General features: G+C 33.4%; 1 protein-coding gene and 11 non-coding genes across 17 annotated transcripts in view; 3 read left to right on the plus strand and 9 right to left on the minus strand.

Annotated features, from left to right (window-relative positions):
- The window catches only part of LOC126880616 (NAD(+) hydrolase sarm1), a 496,620-nt gene that overhangs the window by 182,448 nt on the left and 291,387 nt on the right, over positions 1-22,785 (plus strand). The gene's annotated exons all lie outside the window — the stretch shown is intronic.
- On the minus strand, positions 9,230-9,302 carry Trnav-uac (transfer RNA valine (anticodon UAC)). The gene has a single exon. It is a non-coding gene; the product is annotated as a tRNA-Val (tRNA).
- Trnav-uac (transfer RNA valine (anticodon UAC)) lies at positions 11,836-11,908 on the minus strand. The gene has a single exon. It is a non-coding gene; the product is annotated as a tRNA-Val (tRNA).
- On the minus strand, positions 12,259-12,331 carry Trnav-uac (transfer RNA valine (anticodon UAC)). Its single transcript has one exon. It is a non-coding gene; the product is annotated as a tRNA-Val (tRNA).
- On the plus strand, positions 12,544-12,616 carry Trnav-uac (transfer RNA valine (anticodon UAC)). Its single transcript has one exon. It is a non-coding gene; the product is annotated as a tRNA-Val (tRNA).
- Positions 12,820-12,892, minus strand: Trnav-cac (transfer RNA valine (anticodon CAC)). The gene has a single exon. It is a non-coding gene; the product is annotated as a tRNA-Val (tRNA).
- Trnav-cac (transfer RNA valine (anticodon CAC)) lies at positions 17,484-17,556 on the minus strand. The gene has a single exon. It is a non-coding gene; the product is annotated as a tRNA-Val (tRNA).
- Trnav-uac (transfer RNA valine (anticodon UAC)) lies at positions 18,444-18,516 on the minus strand. The gene has a single exon. It is a non-coding gene; the product is annotated as a tRNA-Val (tRNA).
- On the minus strand, positions 19,004-19,076 carry Trnav-uac (transfer RNA valine (anticodon UAC)). The gene has a single exon. It is a non-coding gene; the product is annotated as a tRNA-Val (tRNA).
- Positions 19,633-19,705, minus strand: Trnav-cac (transfer RNA valine (anticodon CAC)). Its single transcript has one exon. It is a non-coding gene; the product is annotated as a tRNA-Val (tRNA).
- On the minus strand, positions 20,220-20,292 carry Trnav-uac (transfer RNA valine (anticodon UAC)). Its single transcript has one exon. It is a non-coding gene; the product is annotated as a tRNA-Val (tRNA).
- On the plus strand, positions 20,627-20,699 carry Trnav-uac (transfer RNA valine (anticodon UAC)). The gene has a single exon. It is a non-coding gene; the product is annotated as a tRNA-Val (tRNA).

Genomic DNA, 22,785 nt, shown 5'->3' on the forward strand with positions numbered 1-22,785 from the left:
TATTTTAAGCTTCATTACTTGGACTATTGCGCCGATTCACGCCGGCCAAAAATAGAGCGTTCTGTATTAGCCCAAGGATCGTAAATCCCAAATTTATGATTACAAACGGCGTGGCACTCTTAGCGTGACACGCCACGTTCCGTTGGATCCCAGCCTAATAAAATTAAAACCAGACCACAAGAGAAACGTTTACGCAAAATAAACCAACCGTGACATTCTGCTATTTAAATTTAAATAAATAATAAATTATCCAGGAACAAAAAACAATACAACTTATTTAAATTTCAGGTAAAAAACACCAGCGTTAATTTAGCAGGGGTCCATTAATCTGCAAAATTTCACGCATCAATTATTTCGAAAGAATAACTCATGCAGATACCTACATAATTATTTAATTTTTATATATGTTCCCGGAACCATTTAATTATTTAAAAGGTTTTCGTAGGAATTCATTATTAAAGAGTATAGTAAAAGTGAAAATAAATCTAAAAGAAGCAGGAATTACAATTCGAATTGTTATCCTCTACGCTTTTTAAGATGGAAAATACAAAGCCGAACGTGGTGAATTAATCGACAAGGGAATCTATAATTCCATCCACGACTTGCCGTTCACCGTGATATTAACAATTATAACGAACTAGTTCCTTTTGTATACTTTGTGCAAATACAAATAAAAACAGGGCCTCCACTATGTGCTTATATTTATTTCGACTTTAACTTAGCCTCATAGGAGTACCTGTGTAGAGGCACTAAACGGGAATCAAATCTTTCAATCTCTTCTGTGTAACTATTAAAATAATTACAAAGATGCACCATCTATGATGTTAGTCAAAAGAGGCAGGAACTTAAATTCGAATTGTTATTCTCTGCGCTTTTTAAGATGGAAAATTCAAAGCAGAAAAGAGTGGTCAGGGCCCCGCTACTATATGGGCAAAATGTGCAATGCATACGGGCGCCATCCTTTAAGGGCGCCAAAATCCGGAGTTAAAAATTGCAAAAAAATTTGGAGAAAAAACCAAAAATTAATTTTAAAATAAAAGTTGAGAAATTAAATAGGATTAGGTATAAATAGGAGAAAAAGAGGAGAAAAACAGAATACTTTGGCCATATAATTAGAGGACCTAAATACCATCTACTTTGCCTTATAATACATATTTGAAAAATTAGTTATCATAAAAACCAATAAAATTAATCAGTGAAGAGAGTGGGAGTAGTGTTATACTGATTATTAATGGATGATTAATTTTTAAAATTCTTATTTTTTTATTTCAGTTGGAACTGTACGTTATTTTATGTTTTCATGATTCATAAATCTGTTTAGAGATGTAAAGATAATTACCTTCTTACCTTTTTTCGGGTTCTATATTCGAATGTACTCGAAATAAGTACCCGAGAAATTCGGGTAATTGTACTTTGAGTATTGTACTCTAAATACTTTTCTGGAGTAATGTACTCGGTACTCTGTACTCGTTCCTCAAATATGAAAAGTACCTGGTACTCCATACCCGAGTACAATTTACCAGTACCCGGACCAGCTCTGTTCACTGGGCTAAAAACACTTCCGACAATTTTGATATTTTGATATCGATATTATGTCCCTCTATAAATATTTCTGTAAGAGTCCTTGTGAAACTGTTGTGCTTGTGCACATACACCTTTGTTTTAATTTATAGCTTTCACCTTCACGATTTTTGTATCAGATTCATCATTTTGTTTCTTTACCTATTAAGTTATTTATTTACATTTATCAATATGAATTGAAACAATAATTAGATAGGTATTAGTTTAAATTATCAAGGCTACAAGAGTTACAAAATTGTTTTTTTCTTGAAAAGTAGCTAATATATCAGCCAGATTCTTTTAAGTGCAGTCAGTACCGGATTAAACGAGAATCTAAATTTCAAAATGAAGTTAATAGGTCTTATACCACTAATATTTAGTTTCTAAATACATATTATAACATACGATACGTTGGATAGCCAAACATATAATACGATGTTACTAATAATTAATTAAACTTAGAGGGTATAGGTTTTTTACAATGAAAATTACGATATTGGATGAAGCTGTGTATTTCGTGTTTCTTATACAAAGGTCGAACGTTAAGTTACTTAAAAATACTAATACTGTCTTTGGGTTCTATTCACAGATGCAAACCTTAAGATATAAACACAAATACTTGGACCTTCCACACACTAGGTCACTGGCCATGTGCAGAGCCGCGTTTAGGTCAATTGACGCCCTAGGCAATTCTCTATTAGCCGCCCTTCAAACATGTACCATTTTTGACAAAAAAATTGCAGAAATTTTGATTTAAATAAGAATACAGTAAAAATGGATTTAAACTACGATGTCTGTATACCTATAACAGAAAAAACTACCATTCCAGTTCGATCACATCAGAGACTTCTTTTCATAAAAGGACTTTTCAAAAAAAAATTTTCTTGACAAAATCGACAAATTGTTAACACGTTCTTGCGTCATATTTGATGGGAAATTATTTTTAATTCTTGACATTTTCGAAAATGACCTTTCAGCAACCACGTTGCGACCACGTCAGCGACCACGTTGGCAACTGGGATGCACAAATAAATGTGCAAAGCAATGTCAAAATTAGGGAAAATATCTTTCAGTCCAAGTGCAGTCACTGAAGGTTTTCACCTCCGATTTCGTTGAAACTCCATCGATTTTCATGAAAATTGGTAAGTAGTTAGAGGATACCTCTAGGAACAAAGGTTACATGATGTCAACTTGCGCTTTTACCGAGGTGGTAGATGCCACCCCTTCACGGGGGTGAAAATTATTTTTTTTAATAATACCATAAATCGATAGAGAAACAAATTCTAAGCAAAATTTGTTATATAATATTATTAATATAAATCAATACTTTTTGAGTCATTAAAGATCAAAGATTTTATTTTTCGTAAAAAAATGCATGTTTTAAAGCTGTTTTTCACGTATAACTAAAAAACTATAAGCTTTTACAAAAAAATTATTATTACCAAAATTAAAGATAATAAAAAGCTGAATACACTCCTTACTTAAAGAACTAAACTAATGGTAATTCAAAGTGAGTTATGGGTAACTGAATGCTGAATGTATATTTTTTTCGATGAGTACTTAAATCTAAGTATCCCAACTTAAATAACGGGAAAACGATGCGTTTTATAAAATATACCTGTTAAGCACTTGTCAAAGTATTTCGGAGTACCTATAAAATGAGCTCCAATGGAAGTTAATAGAATCACAATTAAGCAAGTTATGATGAAAATAACAGAACCCTTTTTAGGAAAAAGTGAAAAATAAAACATGCGTCATTTCCACAAAAATTAAAATTTATAGTAATCCTTAAAAAAATTATTTATACATATTAGCATAAGTAGTGATTTCAACAAATTTGACCGGTTTATAATGCATATTTTTGAAAAAAAAAATTAATTTAAAAAAATCAAAATTATCGTAATTTTCATTTTCTTTTGATAATAACTCCAAAAATACTCAATATACGTAAAAAGTGATATATGTAACAACCAAATTTTAGTTTTTTGTGTATCAAATACTTTACCTTTTTACTATTTCTGTAGGGTAAAAAATAACCGAGATAGAAACGTTTAAAGCTTAAAATTTGCTGCGATAACCATGTAACCGGGACCATTTAACCTTTTATTTTTAAAAAAGTAAGGGGTTTAAAAGCTTAAATTCAACGTGGTGTAATAGCTATTAAAATTAACTTTCAAATGGCTTTCAGGCAAACTTGATATTGTAAAAATTAACAGAGCTATTAAAAAAAACTAACTTTTGAAAAAATTTTAAAAGATAAATTTTGAAAAATATTTGGTGCATAAATTTTAATGCTATCAATTTGTTCGGGGGCTCATTTGATAGATATTTGATAGATATAAGTACTTTGGCAAATGTTCAATAACGTTATTTCTTATAAAATGCATCATTTTCCCGTTATTCAAGTTTGAATACTTATATTTGGGTACTCACCGAAAAAAATATACATTCAATTACCTATAACTCACTTTTAGTTAACATTAAAAGGTTTTTCCAGTAAGGAGTTTATTTCATTTTTTATTAGCTTCAATTTTGGTAATAATAACTTTTTTGTAAAATCTTATAATTTTTGAGTTATTTATGAAAAATCGGTTAAAAACATGCATTTTTCTCACGAAAATTTAAATCTTTTATCTTTAATAACTCAAAAAGTTTTGATTTATTTTAATAACTTTATGTAATAAATTTTGCTTATAATTTGTCCCTCTAACAAATTCTGGGGATATTTTTAATAAAACAATTTTCACCCCCGAGAAGGGGTGGCAGGTGGCATCCACCCTCAGGGTAAAAGCGCAAGTTGACACCATGTCACTTTTGTTCCTTGAGATATCCTCTAACGACTCACCAATTTTCATGCAAACCGATGGAGGTTCAACGAAATCGGAGGTAATAGCTTATATCCACCTTCAGTGACTTACTCTTCTTTAAATAAGTATGTCAATTGGTGATTTTATTGTGATATCCAAATGACCCTTTAAGTGAATGCATTCATGTATGAATGATGTATGTTGGTCGTCTTTATTTTGTATCAGATTTTCAGCTTCTTTAATAATTTCTTCATTGCTTAATTTTGGCAAATCTGTTAATAACATGGAAACGTTGATAAATAAGGCGATAAGATTCCAGACGTCTATATTCGGGTCTCTTATCAGAGTGTCGATTATAATATAGAATGTGTTGATTTTCATCTCATCACTAGCTGAAAACTTTAGTTCATCATTGGCCCCCTCGTCAAATTGAATTTTTCTTTTTCTATTTCTTATTTCTTTATATGTTTTATTTGGGCAAAATTTTTGGCTTCCTTTGCCTTAAAGTAATTTGAAAGAGCTTCATAGTACTCTTAATGACAGAACCCAGATCCATAATTTTTATATACAAATATTTTTTGTACAGTATTTTTGCCGCCCCCTCATAATGTGCCGCCCTAGGCAACTGCCTATATTGCCTAATGGATAAAGCAGCCCTGGCCATGTGTTGGTGTTGACCATACGCATATTACAACATCACTTACATAAGCACCGCACAAGGGGCTGGTTTGTTACAATATTCTATTTTACAAATACGATATTGCTGGAATTGTAAGCTAGTCAATTTTGATATCACCAGTCTTTTTACCAATGTATCATTGAAGAAACTTATAAAAATAGAACTAGGATGATATTATATTGACAAAAAAAAAACAAACTGAATGTATCAGCTATAATGGAGCTGTTAATAGTTTGCACAGTTCCATAAGCAAAATTTCGGATTAGCCATGGGCATCTTTATCTTCGTTATTAGCAGATATGTATATTTATAGAGTATTTCGAACAAAACATTCTACACAAATAAGACAAACAACCGACAGTATAGTGGAGATATCTCTGTATGTAGATGATGTGTTCTAGTCCGTTATTGTCCTAGAGCTAGAGGATATGGCTGGAACACCTCCATGAGGTAAATTTTTAAATTGAATGGAAAAATTCTTGATATTACTGTTTATTTATAATATGTGCACGTTGTAAATTATACTAACTGTTAGAAAACCATTCCAGTCTTCTATTATAACAGTAGTTGCTTGGTTATAGTCTTTCCTAAATTCAGTTAGTTGGTGGTGTCTTATTGATGATCTAATTATAATTGTTGTTCCTCCATATTCAGTGCCGTCTGTATATTTGGTATTATACAGAGTGGGATAAGTTAATTGATTTACATATTAAAAAATACGATAATAACGAAATTTCAAAACTTAGTTTTTTAGTAAAAGAACTTAAATATAGATACAAAATTAAATTATAATTATATAATTCAATTTATTTTAATTTTATATAATTAAATTTAATATAATTAAATTAAGTTTGTCTCTACATTTTAAACTCAAAATGTAAACCGCCTTATCAACGAATTTTAGGAATCGCTTGAACATGCAAAGTACAGAATTCCATGTTGGCACATATAGCTTCGATTTAATTTTTGTAAATAATCGATGTTTCGAATTTTAAGCTAGCAAACACTTTACCTTTAAACCCTCCTCACAAAGCGAAATTACACGACATTAAGTCTGGCGAACGAATAGGCCATTTTATGATGCCTCTTCTACCTATCCAATCACCAAAATGGTTATTTAGGAAAGCCCGAATTTGTAGTCCGTACTGGGGCAGAGTGTCGTCCTGCTTAAAATATGGAATGGCTTCTCACTGTAGATGATTGTCAAGTTCTCCCTGCAAATTCATGAGAAGTTCCAGATAATTTTCTGCATATAAGTCTCAGCCCAGTTTGTCATACCAGGAACATTTAAATCTCATATGGTGGCGACCTGAGGTACATCAGATGCCAGTATACACATTTTTTGCGGCTAATTCGGCTGTTGAATTTGAATTTGAATTGTCCTTTATCCGACCAGAGAATAAATCGGTGAAAATTGGTGTCATCTTTTGCCCATCCACTGTACCACTCAACAAATGCTAACCTGTTAACTGCTGTTTTCAGTAAATATGCAAAAAAACATGGACGATAACTGCAGGTCGATATTCCAAAAAAAAAGGATGTGCGACGAGCTGAAACCTCTATAGTCTGGGTATAGAGATTTTTAAAGAAAAGAATGACGAAATATGTAGACAATAGGAGAGAAGAGATTTAAGACAAAAATGAAGAGTGGCTTAGCTCAGAAGGAAAAATCAAAAGGGTAGAGAGACACTAAATCTCAAGTGAGTATTCGGGCTAGCTTCAATACACCGAATATTGGCTTTAGAGATATAAAAAGGAAAGATTTGATAATGAAATGATAGTAATTAGGAAGAAAATGAGACCTGTTAATACAAAAACTTAATACAACTAGGTAAGACCCCTGGAGATAGATCGAAATAAAAGGAACGATAAAGAGAGAAGAAAATGGGCGCCAACTCGGACAGCTCAATTTCCTGGATCCTATATTTGAAAGCTTACTCTACTTTACTGTAGCGAAAAAGAAAAAAAGACTCATTTTTGGGCCCAGAATTTGAACAGCTCGAGATTTTTTTAAGTAACGAACGACAGGAACTAAATGACACTGGAAACAGCCACCTGAAATACAAAATACTAAATACTAACCTTGTCTTGCTATATTATATACTGGTGATACAGACAGAAATGAAACACCAACTTTAATACTTACAAATATATTAATAATAAATATGTTATGTATATCTTAACAGTTTACATATAACTCTATAAACACAATAACAGTGGTAGTGGGTGAGGTAAAGGTAAAACAGGACCAAAAAGTCGCTACTATGCAAATATCCACTACACACTGCGCTAAGCAAAGGTATTAATCACAAAATCCAAAAACAAAGTCCGTTGGAATAGCAAAAGGGTCTATATAAATGAGTTGGTCAGTGACTCTTTATATTCTATTTAAAAACCAAACCTACCAGACACCTTCCCTATTTAAAACCCTCGACGAAATTTTTACAACCCGATTCCCTATTAGATTTTAAGATATAATTATTTATAATGATTATTAAACAATACCTGATTTTATTTATTTGAACAAACTACTACTTATATTGAATCAAAGAAAAAAAAACAACGACCTAAAACCCTATCTATCACGAAAATATGTACTCTACTTTATCGTATGCATACAATAAGTTTACACTGTACGAAAATATATATGAACCAAAAGTATATAAAAAGGTAAACAAAACAAACTTAGCTACAACAGCCGGTTGTTAAAAGGGGCAAATAGTCCTTTATGAAAAGTCCTTAGGAAGATCCTACAGTCCTACAGGAGTCCCACAGTCCTCAGGAAAATCCTCTTGGCGCAACAAAGCTAGTTGGCTCAGTAACAAGTTACAGCTTTTGTACTTTTTATTATTTAAAAATATATTTATATATTTATAAAAGTAGATCAACATTTTTTTAATGGTAGGAGGTAGGGTCCCCACACCAATTCTGCCCAGGGGCACCCACTGCCTTAAATCCGGCTCTGATTATCGCATAACTTTTTTGTTTTTAATTTCTAAGCATTCTTGAGTAGTCTGGATTATTAAAATGTAAGGTATTATAGTACCAAACGGTACTCTTACTTTACGTCGATAGGATACACCGTTTTCTAGAAAAATCAATTTGAAAATTTTTCGTTTTTTGAATATCAAAAAAAAAATTCAAAAAAATTACCCTACCGGGTAATCAAGAAATTTCAAGATCTTGAAATTTCTTGAGCCAAGACAAGATATAAGATGTCAAGAAAACGTCAAGACAAGATTTTTTAAATTTCTTGATTTTTTCTTAAGACAAGACAAGAAGTTGTTGTCAAGACAAGAATTCTTGTCTTGTCGACCCCTAGTTGGCTGCTTTGGTGGGTTAAGTCCTACCGGAAAATGGTAATGTCCTACAGGTAATGGTATCTCCAAACAGAAGCATCAAACTCTAGGGGTAACCCATACCCGAGTTGCTAACAATCTGGTACTAACTGGTACATAATAAACGTAATCGAGTGAGAAGAAGTTATGTAAATTTACTAAGTGACTATGTGACTAAGGGAACATCCATAATCCATAATCCTCTCTGTATGAGTATATCTGCTAGTTTGGAATTTTGAGATAACTTCGACTTTGTCATGTGTTTCAAATATTAACATTTTCTTCTTAATCTAACATTACCGTAACCCGTCTCTGTAGTCCCGTTTAAATAACTATTTTGCGTCACGATTATTACATTTATTTTATTTATTTGCTAAACGACTGCAATTGCTTGTTTTGTACCTAATTTTTATTTTTAATAATTTTTAAATTTACAAGGACAGTCATCATTATTATTTAAATAAATAATATACAGGACATAATGGGTGCGAATAGCGAAATTTTCGTTTATGGCATTTATAAGTGCTGCAATTACGGTTTGGTAATAACCTTCAAATAATTTTGGCAAATTGCTAATGGTAATGGGCGTGTGTTACAATACATACAAAAATGCTGCAGTGTACACAAAAGGTAATTATGTATGTTGTGTAGGTTATCAGAGACGATGTCTGCTCTATAATAAAATCTAACGTGTTGAAATTTGAATAAAACGAGAAACTATAGACAATTATATGTTTGAAATAGGAATACAGACTGATTTCCTGGATTTTCATTTTAGTCTATGAAATTCAGTTCGGAAGTTCGGAATATTATGAAATTTATTAAAAGAACAATAAACAAAAAAGTGGTTCCGCCCGGGATCGAACCGGGGACCTTCTGCGTGTAAAGCAGACGTGATAACCGCTACACTACGGAACCGTATACAAATCTGTTTCAAAAATTCGTTACAGTTTATGAAGTGGCTGACATAGATTTGATTTTAACACATTTAAAATTTAAATTACATACCTACATCAGTTGAGTCCACGAGTCTTCACCCGTGCGTCATTAAATATATTATGTAAAATTCAAATTAATACATAATATATTATTATAGATAATAATTTTGTATTTACATTATGAATTATTATTATTGTGTCTTCATTTAAAAACTTCCTATCTTTGAAGGGAGAAGGGAATAAGCCAAAATTTGGTTAATTTGTTTGATGATACGTTTATTTTGACATATTGATTTCAACTTAGGAAACCCTCCTTCTGAAAATACAAAGTACTTCTTCTTCTTCTTTCAGATAATCCTTAGTGCCCTTCAGGACATCGGAACAAAGTACCCAAATGCAGTTTTTGTTTTGTTAGTTGGTAATATGGTTACTTGAAATCAGGGCCGCCGCTGAGATGTTGGCCGCCCGTGTGCAACTTAATATTGGCCGTCCCCCTTCCAACACTTTAGAAATATGTACATACTAGTATTTAAAGAAATGTACAGAAGATGCATAACAATAATAAGTTGTAAATAGATAAATACTTGAACAATTTGAGTAATATCCATGATCCAACGCCCATTATATGTATGTATATTGTATATCCCAATTTAAACTTCCATTTAATTAAAATAAACCGTGAATAATATAACATAAACACATAAAGAAACTAAAAACAAACTTTTCTGGCTTCCGTTTCGGGAAAAATTTTGACAATGTCTTTGTTTTTAATATCCAATGTCGCACACCCTTCATGTTCGATAGATAACATTGCTAAAGCAGAAAGTCTATCTTGCTTCATTGACAATCGCAAATAATTTTTAATAATTTTAAGTTTTGAAACGAGCGCTCACCCTTAGCTACAGTGAAGGGTAGAGTTAGGAATATACGTACGATTATAGTTAAGTTTGGAAATGTTGATATAATATTATTTCGTAAATGTATTCAAGAATATTACCAGGACGTTTTTCTGCGGTAACATATGGTTGAATAGCTTTAATTTCTTCATATAAATCGGTTGCACTAATGTCAGTCTCCGAGCTGTTTATGTCTGTAAGGGCTTTATACACTTTGTCACAATTGAATATGTTTATCCATTGAATTTCCAAATTCATATTCCTTTTGTTATCATTTTGCAATTCTTCTAAAGCATCATATATTTTACTTATCTGGGTTTTTAATGGTGCGATTACATCGATCAGACTCTCCCATCGCATGTCCAACAATGCTTTTAATGTCCACTTTGGAAGGTGCTTCAAATATTCGAAGAAGAAAAAAATACATATAGTTCCTGTACCCACAGTATTAAAAATTTCCACCCACTCAAAACTTAATTTTACTGCATCATTCACCACCAGATTTAGACTATATACAGAAAAGGGAATAAAAAATGATCGAGGATATTTCTCTCGAGGATTTTCTGCAATCCAATGTATCTACCACGCATATTGGCTCCATTATCGTAACCCTGTCCATGCATATTATCCATAATATTTATATTTAATTCTTCAAGTTTATTCTCTATAAATTCAAAGAGACCTTGTCCAGTTACGTCAGTTTCAGAAGAAAAAATATCCGAACTGGCGTTGAAGTTGAAACACATCTTACTACAATAATTTATTGTTATTTATTTGTTCTACGTGCGTTATATCTGGGCTACAATCTAATATAATAGAAAAATATTTAGATTCGCGAAAAAAGCACTATAAATGTTAAATGAAGCGCATTTTAGTATTATCAGGTAATAATAATAATAATTATTGTTTGGAATATTAGACTTTAGAATTAGAATTATCTGAAACATTACTATTTAATTATTTGAACTTATTTGCGTTTTAAAAAAAGTAGTATCATCAGTGGCCTGCTTTTGGCCGCCCCTATTGTTGGCCGCCTGTGTGCGATGCACACTTTGCACACATGGTAGCGGCGGACCTGTTTGAAATGCCAAAAAAAAACAATTCCAACTGAAATTGTGATTTATTCCCACTAAAAATAGTATATGCAAAATTCCACAAAAAAATAGCTCCAAAACCATATTAAGAACAAAAATAGGGGATAAAAATAAAAATTATGTAGAAAACAGTGAGAAACAAATTGACATACCAGAAATCTGCTTGAAATTTAAGGCTAACGTAGTCCTTTTATGCCAATATAACCAGGAAATCTGCGATCCTTAGTTTGTGGTCTCCAATTCTCCAAACCTTTTTCTTTCAGATCCTGTACTACTTTATCTAACGTTATTTTAAATATTAGTTTTTCCTTTTTTATCTCGTATAGGTATTTTGACCCACTTAATAATATTAAAATTTCTTTTCAAAAGACATCATTTGAGCTTATTTCAAATAATTGGAAGGGTGTTTGGCAGAAAATTAATCAAGAATTCGTGAAAATGGACGTGCTATCTATTTTGCTTAAATTTTTTTATCACTGTTTATTTCACACGCGAAAGAGCAGTAAATTTTTAAATAAAAAGTTGGTTCCGCCCGGGATCGAACCGGGGACCTTCTGCGTGTAAAGCAGACGTGATAACCGCTACACTACGGAACCAGTTAACAAAAGAAGTTTACAAAATGGCGCGAAGTTGAGAGAGATTTGAGACTAGTGTGTAAAATAATTGTTTTTGAGACAAACTGACTCTTTTGTAAAACACTTCCTTCTCTTTTCTGAACACAAAATGTCACATACTTATAACATAAAGTTTTTACACATTCACCATCGAACAATACTTTGTTTTGCAATATTAAATGGTACAACTGTAGCTGATAAGTAGCAAATAATTTGCTGATCTGATAGTTTTTTACGTAGATCTGCTGATTTTTACTGCCGTTCTCCCTCAGTCATCGTTTCATAATAATTGTAATTGACATTGTTATGTTTTGTCATTGTGTAACAAAAAGTGGTTCCGCCCGGGATCGAACCGGGGACCTTCTGCGTGTAAAGCAGACGTGATAACCGCTACACTACGGAACCAGTTGGTTTATCAATGTTTGGATGATAACACACAACATAATTAAGACTTACATATCTTTTACATTGTAATTTTTTAAGATGAGAAGTCGTTCTAGATTTAAATGCAAGGAAGTAACAAGGGTATTTTATTTCGGCTACATAAAATTATGGATTCTATAATTTTTAAATCGCATTTTTAGATCGCGGTATTCGATAGAATCAGTTTGTTAACAGGTTCCGTAGTGTAGCGGTTATCACGTCTGCTTTACACGCAGAAGGTCCCCGGTTCGATCCCGGGCGGAACCACTTTTTTTATTTTCATGTCATAATAATTAATGTTTTTGTATAATTGGTTTTATGCAATTAGATTTATTTTGAATAATTGAACTGTTACTCGAAAATTGTTAGGATGAGATCAATAATATTTGACAATCTTATTTGATATTGTTGAGTCGCTTAGAAAACTTACAGGCTGTTATTTGTATTGAGATTACCCTGGTTAAAAAGTTTGGTTCCGCCCGGGATCGAACCGGGGACCTTCTGCGTGTGAAGCAGACGTGATAACCACTACACTACGGGACCTCTTGTTAATCAATATTTTAATAACAATATCCAATTCATGTCAAAATGTTTGGACACATTTAAATAGTTTTTAATAAAAGAAAAAATGTGTGTGTACTTTGTACGCACGTAAGAAGTTATACTTCTATTATAATTTGATTTCAACGAAATTAATATACTTTAAACAGTTTATTTATATTTTATTTAAATATTAAACTAATTTTAATACTTACTACTTTTCAAAAATTTTTATTAAAACAGTACCAAAAATTAAAAACCTAAAAGAATAAAACACACACAAACACATTGAAAAATGCCACAAATGATTTCTGAACAATAATTATTGTCGGAAAAAATTTTAACTAAATACGTATTTTCTGAAAAAAAATTATATAATAAATATACTCACACACACACACACATGCTCGTATCAACCCCAGCCCCGGGGAACATGTGTGTTCCAATGAAAAAGTGGAACCCACATGTCCGAAGATCAAACCGGTCACACCCCGTAATGGAGTGGTACCTATCTGACCCCCAAGCTATAACTCCACCCCTCCCCATCGAAGGACATACCGAATGGGGAGGCGTTGATCTTAATGTTACTTTGGATGCCCTGGGTAATGGGACATCCTTTGTATTACTTCATGTGGTTAAGCCACCTGGTTTTAGGAATGAAGAGCTTTTCTCCCTATTAATGACTAAGTTAATTTTTTACTTTACTTTGGACTTGTGTCCTAAAAAAAAAATGTGTTCCGGACATCAAGGCACCAATCTAAATCGGTGTCTTGCTGTCCAGACCGTGTGTGCTCGGTCACTCAGCCGGCGAATTGGCAAAATAAATTTTGTTCTCCTCGACGGCTGAGCGCCCGAAAGGTGTGGCCATCAAGCCCACGTCTGTCGGTACGTGACCTTGATGCTCACATTCCGCGGCTATGGTCCATTTGACCTACCTGAAGGGTACTTAGTGCCTGAAGGGCGACAAGTAAATATACTTACAATCATAAAATGTATAAAAAAAATAAGAAAATAAAAGTTTCTATTGGGGTTCGAACCCGCTTATGTTTGCGCAGTTAGTATTGGAATTCATTCATCTTACACTTTTACCCACGGAAGCACATGCATTATGTGGGAAGATCGACGAACTAAACGGTTTAAACTTTTGACAGTTCTGAATTTAACCAAATTATTTTGATTTTTGTAGAATATTGAAATATTAAAATACAACAAAACATAGAGTAAGAAACCAATATATTAGGTGAATATTGACAGAAATTTTGATGGTAATCAAATTATGTAAATCAAAGCATTACATGCTATTTTGGTATGTTCATTTTAAATTTTCCAAATGGGTAGGTACCTATGTAATTTTTTATTAGGATCCTGAAACATTTACAATTATTACGTACCTGTCGCTTTTAAAAACTATTTAAAAAGTCACTACAATTATAAAGTTGCTTTTTTCTCTGCCATCACAACAATAAAAACTAATATACACAATATTTGTTTATCCATAATATCCAACAATTATTGACAGACGATTTTAACACCCAATAAGATCCCGTATAACGTTTGAGCGACTAATAAGATAGCGTCGGTGTGCGCATGCGCCAGTGAATGTAAAAATTCGCCCTTGTAATGATAGGCTGACGCACCGAACAAGCATCGACACTCGGAACCGTGCGATTCTCTCAAATCGCGCAGGTGCCCCCACTAAGTTCCACCTCTCCGAACCAACGCCGCCAGAGGGATATTTAAGAGCATCGCAAGCGACGATCCGTCAGTCCTGATGTCCTGAACGACCGTTCTGGGCTCCATAACCAGCCAAGCGAAGTGAGCGAGGCCGGCCGACCTGAGTCGCGACGTGCACCGTTCGTGAGGTGCTTCGTAAACTCAGGCAGGCCAACTCGAGACGAGACTCACGGTGTACCGAGGTGAGGTAATGTGCGACTTGTAATTCAACGGAGGCAAGCGTAGTGAGCGAACCCCCGATAGATATAATATATTTGAAGACTTCGCTGGGACGAGATAGAATATTAAATTATTATTTTGCGTTATATTGTTTATAATTTAGAATTAATAGATTTGCTTTGTTTTCAACCTGTGTTTTACTGAGTCTGTCGTCCTGAAAGAACTACCCGTTACACCCTCGTGCCTAAAGAAGTATAACTTCAAAAATGATCTTAGTACATAATATATGTAAAGTTAATACACATTCAAAATCCATCCATTTGTGAATTTATGTTGTAGCTTTATATTACTTTTCATTGCCTGGATATCTCGAACTTACTTTGTAAAATGATAAAGGTATAAGCATATGACACAATCATTATCATAATGGCTTTACAGCCCTTCGTAGCCGCTTCAGAAGGTCCTTCCATTCGTCCTTATCAAATGCCTTTCTTCTCCGTCCTCTAATACCAACTGTTTTGACATCATCTTCCACTTCGTCAAGATATCTTAGTCTATAGTCCGTCCCACCTTGACTTTACAGTATAAGGAACATAGGCAGTGCAGTCCTTATGAGAGTTTCTAGCGCTGTGATGCCGATCTTATCAAAAAGAATTTGTAATCGAACATTAGAGATATTAAATTAAAAGTGTTCTAGAAAGACAATCTACAATTTTAGGATTCGTATGCGTTTAAGTTTATTTGATATACATACTATAGTTATTACGCATATGAATATTAAAATTATACATTGCCTTTCTAAAAGAGTGTTAATTTAATGTCTCTAATGTTCGAATTCTTTTTGATAAAATCGGCATCACCGCGGTAAAAACTCTCATAAGGACTGCATTGCCTATGTTCCCTATACTGTAAAGTCAAAGTGGGACGGACTATAGGTTCTTCTCTCTCTAGTCTCTAGTTGTCTTCCTACTAGATTTTGGAACAAAGATATTCGGGCGTGGTTCCCAGGGTTCATCCTTAAGTTGTGGCCAATAATAATAGCGTCTATTTGCAGTTTTATTTCCATGGTAACGTCTTTTGGCTGTTGACTAGTAAGCCCAGAAAAACGAAATCATTGACACATCTATTTGTGCTTGTTCTTTTTGCAGCACTCCTTCTGTATTGGCTGCATCGTTGATTCCCGCGCTGCCATTTCTAGTACTTTATATGCTTCCACAAGTTTATATTCTGCCAATAATATCTACATCTACATCGCCGATGTATGCAAGGATCTGGATGATTTTGTTATATTATATCGTCGCTGATTTGCAAAAAGGGGCCAAGTAACATTTTTATATTTTTACTAAGTGGAACTTGGCACCAAAAAATTATGAGAGTATCTCAACAACAGTAAGTAATACACTTGACCCCTTTTTACAGAATAGGTAGAACCTTCGTACCATAACCCCTCATTTTTCCCCATAACTCCTCATTTGAATAAAATGTAACTTGGCACCGTTTTGCAAATGAGCGACGATATAGTGCTTGTGGTATTAATGTAGAAAGGTCCAATAACTGTTTCTAATGTGATATTGAACCACACGATATCACATCCTCTAGTCGGATTTATCCCTGTACGTGTACACGTACCTAAAATACCATATAATACAAACTAAACATTAATATAATCTTATTATTCTTCTTTTAGCATCATAACTCTGGATGGGTCTTCGTCTGTCTGGCTATGTCCGTCCATTCAGATCTCTCTTGTGCCTTTCTCCATTGTCTTATTGTCTTATATTCATGGTTTTCAGGTCGTCTTCCACGTCATCCAACCATCTTCTACAACCGGCTTCCACTGTAATATCTTTGTCGTTTTAGTATCTTCTTATCGCTGAACAAGTCCGAGCCATGAAAGTCTTTGACTTTTCACAAATCTTACAATGTCATACCCTTCATTCAGTTCATTAACCTCGTCGTTTCTCCTGATTTTCCATGTGCCGTCTTCCTCTTGCACCGGGCCATATACTTTTCTCAGTATCTTTCTCTCGAATGTCCTGAGTTAGGCTTCATCTTTTTTCGTCATTAGCCTGGTTTCACAACCATAGGTTACTACGGGTCTTATCAATGTTCTGTAGTAGATAAGTAGTAATTTTTGTTCTTTTGTCTAATAAGTTCGATGTTATCAATCTTTTATTAGCATAGTATGTACGATTTCCACTGGAAATACGTGCATTAATTTCGTTACTTACGGAATTCTTCTGATTGATTTCTGTGCCCAAATATGTGAAGGCATCCACACGTTCAATAGTATAGTTGTCTATTGCTATATTATTTTCATTCCAGTTGTTCTTTTGATTGGTTATTTAGGTACATACTTAGTTTTTGTTTCATTTATTTAAGCCCTTGTTTTTGTGCTTCAGAATCTATTTCCTTGAATGTTTCCATTAGTCTTGTCTTGCTTCTACTAAAAATGGCGACATCGTCTGCATATACAGTAACTTGCACTATTTTGGTATTTATATGGCCAGTTACATTGGTTTTTCTGATGACTGCCTCAAGAATTAGCTAGAACAGCATGGTTGAAAGTGCGTCTCCCTGTCTCACCCCCCCACGTTGGGGAGACAGTTCTCCATCTACTCTAACTGCGGCTTTTGAACCCTGCAACGTCATTTTTATGAGGCTGATATTAAAACATTAATATAACACTAAAACAAAAACCTGGTTCCGCCCGGGATCGAACCGGGGACCTTCTGCGTGTGAAGCAGACGTGATAACCGCTACACTACGGAACCTGTTAACAAAAGAAAATTAGAAAATGGCGCGCCCTTGAAACTTATTTGAAATGATGATTTAGTAATTTTATGTAGATGAACTAAAACATTTTCTTGTCCGTCAATAGAGATATTGGTCTATAACTTTCTGATTTTCTTCCGTTCTTCCTTGGTTTCATTAGAGTGATTATTTCATTCATAGGAGATTCTGACCAATAGAAAACTACAGAAATAAAAATTAAACTGATAATTTTTGATAATATCCCGTCGTCAAGTATATTACGGCAGATGCCCTTCGTTGCTACGAAAAAATACATTCTGTGACATTAATGACAATTAATGTTTTAAAAATTATAAAAGTGATGACTTTCAACCGTTAAATATTTATAACAACTGTGTGTTTAATTGTACTAATTTGTGCTTACATAAATTAATTACAATAAAATTTTGGTTTTGAACAGTTTTATTCATGAAATAATCGCAACAAATTGCACTCGATCTCTAAAATTATTATCGAAAATTTTTGTCGTGACACTTTGACATAATTTCACTCCCCTTCGGGTCGTGAAATTAAAACTGTCAAAGTGTCACTCGGGAAAAATTCGATCATTTTAGAGCTCTTGTGCAATTACTACTGATAATTTTTTTCATGTTACCAGTTATTCGGAAAATGTGAATTTTTCAGTCAAAATGTATACACAGATATAAAATAATTTTCACTATTATTTTTTTTTGGGAGCTGCTTCAGTGCAATTTTAAGGATATTGTCTATTCCTGGTGCTCTGTTTCCTTTTAGTTTTCTTATTATATTCGTAACTTATACTGATCTTTTCTGAATATATCTTTATACTGATCTTTATACTGAAGTTTTCGTTCTGCCTCTACTATATGCAACACTAAAAAAAAGTTGGTTCCGCCCGGGATCGAACCGGGGACCTTCTGCGTGTAAAGCAGACGTGATAACCGCTACACTACGGAACCTGTTAACAAAAGCGATTTACAAAATGGCGCGAACCTGTGACTGATTTGACATTATGAAATTACATAAGTAGTTTTATGTTGCTGAACTAAAACATTGTAACTTTCTTGTGTATAACACTCAAATGAGGTTCTCATAAAATATTGTAATAATATAATTCATTCAAAACGATGAAAGCTTGAATTTATGTGTTAAATTATTTTATTTAAGAAGGGAATCATTCTCGTTGGAACTTTACCGCGCTGAGCAGATGGGACGTGAATTATAAATTGTAAAATTCCCTCATCTTCCTTAGTCTCAGCATCCGTTATGGCTTGCAAATTGTAGAAGCCTCGGAGGTGTTACCAGAGAAGGTTCCCATTGTTTTCAGTCTGGTAGGGTGCAGAATGACATTTTTGGATGTTGTTTTATGTACTATTAGATTAAAAACTTAGTTTTTTTCATTTTATTTAACTTCAACAAAACATTAATGTACAAAAAAACAAAAAGTGGTTCCGCCCGGGATCGAACCGGGGACCTTCTGCGTGTAAAGCAGACGTGATAACCGCTACACTACGGAACCTGTTAACAAAAGAGATTTAGAAAATGGCGCGCACTTGAGACTGATATGAAATGCGGATTCAGTAACTTTATGTTACTGAACTAAAACATTGTAAGTAACTTTTTTGTTTAAAAATCTCAAACTCAAGGATGTTCTAATGTCTCGACAACAATTCTGTTTTTTTTTCTATATATTGCCGTATCGCTCGCGTAGAGCGCTGTATTTGTTTTGCATCTACGGGAAAATCTGAAATAAAAGTGTTTTATAAAAAAATGGGAGGTAAAATACAGCAATGGGGGATTCTTGCATGCTTCCGAAATGCTTGCATTCTGGACATCTTTTGGTTTTTGGTCAGCTGAAACTTTAAATGTTCTGTTAGTCAAATATGCATTGTATATGTTGACTAAATAATGAGGCAATCTAACTCTGTCAATCTTGTGGATAACGACTTTTTCCCGACTATATCGTACGCTTTTTCTATGTCGCGAATATCCATTCCTACGGTTCCTGTTGAAACGGATTTTTGTGTCGCTAACAACTCTTGCTAATTAAGTTTGTAATTTCTTGCGGAAAAAAGTGGTTCCGCCCGGGATCGAACCGGGGACCTTCTGCGTGTGAAGCAGACGTGATAACCGCTACACTACGGAACCTGTTAACAAAAGCGACAAAAGCGACCACATATTTCTGACAAGTCTTGCTTTACTGTCCCCATTCCTTCTTCCTTATTTTTATTTTCTTTGGGCTCGGTTTTGTCGTAATTACGTATTAGTTTTCATACATCCTCATTATTTCTTTATTTGTTCGTCTTCTACAAATTGATATACTCTGCTCTCCGCTGTTTGTATTCCTTCGAAGTTTTTTCTGAGAGTTCTGAGACTTCTACTTTCTTTTCTTCCTGCTGATTCATAATCTACGTTTCGCTGACATACATCACACTGTGGATCTGATAACTGTCTCGTATAGTCGCAGTTTAGCTGTTTTTGACACATTTTTGCCTCTAGTGTTGAATTTAGTGACATTATCGTTATGTTCCCCTTCATTAATCTCTTGTCTATCTTTCTCTTTTCATATTAATAAATTTGTTATTATTGGTTATGTCTTCTCAATGATTTTATATAGCGTATAATATAAACTAAACATGAATATAGCAATAAAAACAAAGAGTGGTTCCGCCCGGGATCGAACCGGGGACCTTCTGCGTGTAAAGCAGACGTGATAACCGCTACACTACGGAACCAGTTAACAAAAGCGATTTACAAAATGGCGCGAACTTGAGACCAGGGCCCGGATTACGTACACTCGATACGCATCGTATCCGCCATGTTTAACCATAGCGCCTTATGGGAAAACATGGCGGATACGATTCGTATCGAGTGTTCGTAATCCCTATGCAGTTTAAAATTAGTAATAATTGTATGTAGCTGAACTGAAACATAATAAGTAACTTTTTTGTGTTTAAATCTCAAAACGATTTTCATATAAAATTTTGTAAAGTAATGCTAAGTAAGGATTGAATTTATATGTTCAATCAGTTTATGTAACTATTTAAATACTTTTTAATCAACTCAACTGGTTCCGTAGTGTAGCGGTTATCACGTCTGCTTTACACGCAGAAGGTCCCCGGTTCGATCCCGGGCGGAACCACTTTTTGATAAGTACATACATATAATATTATATGTACAGTAGAGCGTCGATAATCCGAACCCTGGTAATCCGAACGCAGAAAAAATTATAAAATTAAAAAATATGATCGCGGACCGAATTTTTGGATTTAATATGACAATATGGCAAAATATGACTGCGGATTTTTGTTTTGTTTATGCAGAAATACTTACAATACAGAGTGAGGCAGATAACTGGCCTATTAGAAATATCTCGAGAACTAAAGGCAACAGAATCATGAAAATTGGAATACAGGGGTTTTGAAGGATGATCTATTAAATGAAAATATTTTCATCTCTTTGCAAATACCGGAAGTTGCTTATAACTTCGTTTTTTTTTAAATAGGACACCCTGTATATTTTTACATTTTTGGATTTTCTTCGTTGTCTTCTTTCTTAAAATATGAGGATTTGTAATGTTATACAGGGTATTTTAAAAGATAATTACGTTTTTTTATTAATTTCGTAGCAATGTCCACACCCTGTAGAATTGTAGTAGTTTGACAACTAAAACTCTACTTACGTTAAAATGATTTTTAATATAGTCTATATTGTTAAGAATCATTAGTTAAGCTAAATTTTTAATTTTAGTATACAGGGTTGGTCGAAACTCGGAATGAGTATTTTCTGAATTTTCTTAAATGGAACACCCTGTATTTTAATATTGTAATGAAATGATATTTTATGGTACTTTTTTATTTCTTAAGCATTCCCTATATGTACCTAACTGCTTTAATTTGTGCTTAATTGTTAGTCGCACCAACAATCTTAATTACGTAGGTATTTTGATAGCTAAACCATTATTGGTAATTTTAAGGATCAGTCTGGATTAATATGTATGTATTTCTGAAAAATTATTTGTAATTGAATATTTTCACGGCCAACCTAATAAAATTTTACGTATTTTTTGTTGCAATTAATGTTTAGCTTTAATCACCAATAACTCACAAATTAAAGCAGTTAGGTATAGGGAATACTTATAAAATAAAAAAGTACTATGAAATACCATTTCATTACAATACAGGGTGTTCTATTTAAGAAAACTCAGAAAATATTCATTCCGAGTTTCGACCAACCCTGTATACTAAAATTTCAAAATAAGCTATACTAATAATTCTTAACAATAATAGACTATATTAGAAATCACTTGAACGTAAGCAGAGTTTTTAATGTCAAACTATTACAATTCTACAGGGTGTGAATGTTGCTACTAAATTAATAAAAAAAAGGTAAATATCTTTTAAAATACCCTGTATAGTATTACAAAATCTCATATTTTAAGAAAGAAGATATTGAGGAAAAATGTAAAAATATACAGGGTGTCTCATGTAAAAAAACCAAGTTATAAGCAACTTCCGGTATAACCGGAAGTTGCAAAGAGATGAAAATATTTTCATTTAATAGATCATTCCTCAAAACCCCTTTGTTCCAATTTTCATGATTCTGTTACCTTTAGTTCTCGAGATATTTCTAATAGGCCAGTTATCTGCCTCACCCTATATATTTGTTTATTATGCAGGTGTTTTATTCCTTGTAACTAAAACGTATGTGCATATATGTACATGCACATATTATGTACTATGTTTATGAGCTTTGTATGTATTTTGAACATATGTTCGATAATCCGAACAATTTGATAATCCGAACTACCCCTGTACCAATTAGTTCGAATTATCGACTCTCTACTGTACTAATAATTATTATATTTCTCGTCAAAAGCCAATAATACTTCAGAAGAAGTCTTAGTTTTCATCATCATTTCTCTAAAGAATATTTTGTTATAGTCAGTCCATGTTGTAACGTCTCTTCTGAATGAAAAAAATTCTGACTGGGTTCCTTTGTGGATTTATGTTCAAAAACAGCAAAATGGCAAAACAGTATGGTCCAGACTAAATCCCTGTAGAAAGCTTAAAATGCATAAAAAATGTTGGATACAGGATAATCCTAGAACGGAGGAGAGGCGGCAATAAGCATGGTAAGGCCTGAAAAGAGATAGTAGATGACATAAGAGCAGTGGCATGCAAACGGTGGATAATATTGGCGCAAGGTCAAGATTCAGGAATGGATGG

This window comes from Diabrotica virgifera, chromosome 2, assembly GCF_917563875.1.
Source record: "Diabrotica virgifera virgifera chromosome 2, PGI_DIABVI_V3a".
Lineage (NCBI taxonomy): Eukaryota > Metazoa > Arthropoda > Insecta > Coleoptera > Chrysomelidae > Diabrotica > Diabrotica virgifera.